This window comes from Mastomys coucha, unplaced genomic scaffold, assembly GCF_008632895.1.
Source record: "Mastomys coucha isolate ucsf_1 unplaced genomic scaffold, UCSF_Mcou_1 pScaffold6, whole genome shotgun sequence".
Lineage (NCBI taxonomy): Eukaryota > Metazoa > Chordata > Mammalia > Rodentia > Muridae > Mastomys > Mastomys coucha.
Genome location: NW_022196912.1, coordinates 15,402,401 through 15,408,256, shown reverse-complemented (window position 1 = coordinate 15,408,256; position 5,856 = coordinate 15,402,401).

The window sequence follows — 5,856 nt, the reverse complement described above, 5'->3', positions numbered from 1 at the left end:
AAATGGATTAGTTCATCTAATTTATGAAATGAATCATGTAGTGTAAATAAACTATAGTCTTCAAAAAATTTTATGACCATAACATAACACATGCTGTTTTAGGATTACAGAAACACTCAAAATACTTCACTAGTGTTTATAGATATTTAAATAAAACAAACTAGTATAAAGTTAGTTTAAATTTAAGCCCAAGTCTAGACAAAATTATATATATATATATATATGAACTTAGTGTATATATGTGAACTCAGTATATATATACATATATATGTGTACATATATGTATATATATATATTTAGAGGTAGAACTTGAATTATGGTTTTATGTTGCTACTTCTTGTTAGCATTGATAGTAATAGCTATATGTGCTATAACAAACATTATTTTAAAAGACTGTTCATGTTTCTGTGAATTCGTGTCATTTTTATTTGTTAGTTTTGTTCTGGGATCGAATCCAGCGTTCCATGCTAAGCATGTGTTACACAATTAGCAACACCCCTAGTACCTATTTACTTTCTTAGTATTCTATTTTGGGGCCCCCTGGAAAGCAATTTTAGATAATTTCTTCCTGTTTCACTGGAGATTACTAGACTTAACATGCATCTCAAATACAAGCCTTTAAAAACATGTATTGCTCAAAGAAGGACTTGGGGGTGAGGGGTGGGCATGGGAAGGGTGTGTCCTTCTTCCCACTGTGTCCACCAGAGTAAACCTCCTTTTTTCCATTTTCAGTTTGACTCTTTTAACTGCTTGTTGAGGATGAGTGGCCAGACTTCAAGTGGCATAGGATGTAGCCCCACATTCAACAACTGACCCCTTCAACACTAAATACCAATACAGCACTAGTTAACAATAATCTTTCTCTTTTTGTTCATCCCCAAGATCTCATATTAATAAATATCACAATATAAAATGTATTAAAAATGCAAACACTTTGAAATTTCAGTATCTTTACAAATTCAAGGTCTCCTTAAAAATCCAAATTTTTTTTTAAACTTCAAAATCTTTTAAAAGTTCAAAGTCTCTCAATTGTGGCCTACTGTAAAATAAAATGCTCTCTTATTCCAAGTAGAAAGAACCAGTTTACAATTACAGTTTGAACAGAGCAAAACCAGCTCTAACTACATAAATAACTCAGTTTCCAATGTCTGGAGCTCACTCACAATCTTCAGGACTCCTCCAAAGGACTTAGCACAGCACAAATCAAGCCAGTTCCACTCAATGACTTCTGTTGTCCATGGCCATGGTCCGATAGGACTGTTCCCTCCAAAATCCTAGGGTTTCCTGCAGCAACTGGGCTGTACTTTTGCTAATTGCTTCTCCCAGATTCTCTTCATGGTGCTAACCCTCATCTTCTCTCTGTGACCCCATCAATCCTGGAGCTTCAACTGCTACTTGAATCTTTAGCAGTGGCTGCTCCTGACCTCTCTGTTCTCCGTGACTTCTTCATTCTTCAAAACTACTACCTCCTAGGAGACACTTAACACAAGATCAAGTTTGACTGCCAGTATAGGTACTCCCATACTGTGTTTGCCTCTGGAACAGTTTCTGTGTGCTGCCCCTGAAGAAACACTTTCTAGAAGATGTTTCCCTCAATGGTGCTAATCTCTTCTTAATCACCAGTAATTTCTCAACCCTAGCTAACCAACATCAATTGTCCAAGTAAAGCAAAGGTTTCATTTTAATGATCTGGATCTCTCGTTAAGCAAAGCCTATTCTTCGGCCCTAGCTGACCAGAACCCCAGATTCTTAATTTAAAATAGCAAAGGCCCTGACAGTGTCTATAACACACTCTCAAACTTCCCTGTATAGCTGATCTTTAATCTGATCTGAGCTCCTGGAGGTGGAAGCACATCTCTGTACCCACCCAAGAGCTCTGGATTCATGAATGAAACACACAGACACACACACACACACACACACACACACACACACAACTTTTATATTTTGCTATGTCTTGACTAGCTCAATGGCTGAGCACTTTCAAACCTCCCCATGGCTAGCACACAGTCCCCTCCAGTATTTCTGAGTTAACGCTTCCTAAATCTATATCTGATCTTTGCAGTCCTGTTTGCTTCTGGGCAGCCCACTCATGGGGCCACTTTCCCTTTGCACCTACATTGCTGGATGATTTCTCTCCTGCAAGTCTTAAATCTGATCTCTCTGCTTCTGAGTCATGGAGATTCCGATTCTTCTTTCCTCTGTGTTTCTTGCCTAAATCCTAAAAGCCCTGCCTCTTTCACCCTGCTCAGCAATTGGCCATTGGCTCTTTATTGATTAATCATAAACTAATTGGGGACAAGGAACCTTAGCGTCTGGACATGCAGATTCCCATATGATTTTGGGAGCTGAGTTAAGACAAAGCATTAGAACCAATCCCCAATATCTCACCCTTTCTGTCCAATAAAAAAAGGTTCTTCTCTTAGACATAAATTGAGCATAACTATAACAGTTATGTGAATTACAAAATATGATATATAATTAACATCCAGTCCATCATATCTGTCAATTAGATAAACTACTCTACCATCTATCCTAACTTAAAGAGTTTTAAATTCTATACTTATGTTTTGATTTTAACTTGCATTACCATCTGAAAACCATCATTTCAAATCTATATTACCTTCCTCAGTGCTAAACAACTTAAATTTGATTATGACACTATAATTAGTCTTCAACCCTGTTAGAAGTTCAAGAATGAATTAAATTATTATCTGAATATTTAGGAAGCACAAAAACGTAGCTTCTAAAACTTAAACTATAGAGACAGCTGACTACCTGGACAGTCTCCTAGTCCTCAAAACGTCAGAGCATCTGTCTTCAGCCTTCTTGCCCAGAACCATCTGACAGACCTTGAAATGAAGCAGGAGATATGAAGGACTTGTTTACTCTGTCTTGGCAGAGCTAGGTTGTCAACTATCCTGCATTGTGTGTCCTTTCCTGGACAGTATTTTTGTTTGTTTGTTTGTTTGTTTTGTTTTTTCGAGACAGGGTTTCTCTGTGTAATCCTGACTGTCCTGGAACTCACTCTGTAGACTAGGCTGGCCTTGAACTCAGAAATCCGCCTGCCTCTGCCTCCCAAGTGCTGGGATTAAAGTCATGCGCCACCACCGCCTGGTCATTTTTTGTTTTGTTTTGTTTTGTTTTTTGTTTTTAATCTGTAGATGAATGAGGGCAATTTTTGTCCAGTGGCTACCTTGCCATAACTGGAGCAACTCCATATGGAGGTTTTGATACTCAATTTCTTCTTTTAATTGTGAAGGGGGTACTGTCAGGAGCAGACATGACTCTAAAACAAATGATCTTTAATACTTCCCTCTCAAACTTCCTTGTGAAATGTCACAAGTGAGGCCTCCATCATCCACATTGCTCCCTACATTCTGGTTTCCCAAGCTCCTACAGAACAGCCCACTAAACTCTCTTAATGTATTTTCTAGCCCCAAATTCAGAGCTTCTGCCTTCCACAGTCCTCCCCCAAACAACATACTCAGTGCTTCACAGCAATAACTCATTCCTGGTACCAATTTCTGACTTAGTTAACGTTAATATTGCTGTGACAACGCACTTTGATCAAAAGCAACTTGAGGAAGAAAGGGGTTATTTCACTCATACTTCTGTACAGTTAGGCAGAAATTCAAAAAGGGCAGGAAGCTGGAGACAGGAACTGATGCAGAGACAGTAAAAGACTCAGCTTACCGACTTGCTCCTCATGGCTTGCTCAGTCTTCTTTCCTATGGAACCCAGGACCACCATTCCAAGAGTGGGCCACTCACAATAGGCTCTGTCCTCCACATTAATCACTAAGAAAGAAAATGCCTTACAGATTTGCCTACAACCTGATTTATGGAGACAATTTCTCAACTGTGGTTCCTTCCTCTCAGATGACTTCAGCTTGTGTTAAAGTTGACACAAAACTAGCCAGAACAATAGCAAAATGATGGCCATGAAGGTGTAAAGACACATGTTGGGATGGGGTGCCACTCACAGTGAGGAGACCAAGGGAGGAGAGGAAAGATGGGAGTTCTCAGCGGCTGCCTGAGTTATTGTATTCCAGGGACAATTTCCTGTCTTTCTTCTTCAGCCAACTGCTTTATCTCTACTTGGGAAACTTAGAAATATGTTGAACTTTGTTTTGGATTCTCAAGAAAGTTTATCTCTTGAAAATCAGCTTCCGAGAAAGGAACCCGAACTTTGGTTTAGAATTTTTGAGAATATTGAGATGCTAGGACATTACCTAAAGGACAAGCAGAACTTACTTCAAGTTGGTTTGACCTAAGAGCTACTGCTTAAACTGGGACTAAATGGTGTATTGGCATGAACATCTTGACATCTGTCACTAATTCCCCCACCCCACCCCTACAATGTGGGATCAAATCAGACTAACCAGGATAAATCTTTTCCTGGCATTGTGGGACAATGGAGAACAAACCAGCTGATGGTTAATAAGCAGTGTCTTCAGAGAATGTTGTTCAGAGACATGGGGAAGTTGTCAGAACTATGTTGGACATGGAAGTAGTTGCATGAAAACCACACACTTGGGAAGCTGAAATAGGAGGCTATTAAAATTGGGACCAGTCTAAGTTTTATAATGAAATCCTGATTCAATCCAACAAGACGGAGCTTATGCAACTCTCCTAAAAGCCAAGAACCTTTATGAAAACCATTCTCATCCCTGGCTACCTGGCACTAATGAAACTCATTTACCTTGATTCTGATCCTTCCTTGCATTCTATTTGTTTCAGATGTAGACATCAAGATTAAGGTACTCAAACAGAAAGTGGGGAAACTCTAACAGCCTGGCAGAAATGTAAAGATACTCTAAAGAGACACCTATGTCTCTCAAGGCATCAGACTATGGAAACCATGGATTGCAAAGAAATGGAAATGTTTGTGGGGAATCTCAGGCTGGGAAGAGGAGAAAGCACTGGCCAGAGGGGGAGCTTTCTTCCTGGAAGAAGACTTCACACAGTTCTAATGACTTGTCAGTCATTACATCCACATTACAGGATGAGACCAAGGATGGGTCAATGGCGAATAAGAACACACATTGACCAGGACTGCTTAGATGTACAGAGCGTTAGTTACATTCACTTGAGGACCCTTGAAGGAACTGTGTGTGCTGGGAGTAGGGATTGTGTAATCATTAGATCTCTTTCTGATGTGTCCATACTGAATAAATGTTTTCATACATATACCTTGAAAATTACAAATAGAAAGACTGTTCTTTGAAAAGTAAGAAGGGGATAATTAATAATCACAATTAACATTATCCCAACAATATAAGATGGAAGGAACGGTTTTTTTCCAATAAAGACTGATCATATTGTTTGTAGTCTGACCAGTAGAAAAAATTCACATTGTCATAGTGTTACAACACAGATGAATAGAATATAATTTCTTAGAAAATTCACAAACAGTTCCAAAGCAGAAGGGAATTGAGTGTGTCAGCTCTGACTTTAGATTGTTATATTTTGGTATGAATTTTAAAAATATATTTTTTGCCCCTCTTCTAACAGATATAATAGCTACTTGGTCAAAAAGAGTGAAAACAATGCAAAAATAAACACTCTGCTTAAAACCTGGAAACAAAGTCATTTCAAAGATGTCTCCAAGTCAAACCTTCATTTAGCATATTAAACTTGTATTTTAGTGACTTTGCAGGTTTTCTCATTGGGATGTAATTTGTTCCCACAAGAACTCATTGATGGGTTTTGAGTCGCGGCAGGAAGCATCTGCAGACACCAGGCCCAGGCAGTTTCATGTGTAAGAGGTTTAATTGGAAGAGGGGTAGGGAGTAACAGCGCAAGAAGGGAGAGGGGAGAGAGAGAAGAAGAGAGAGAAGAGAGAAAGATGGAG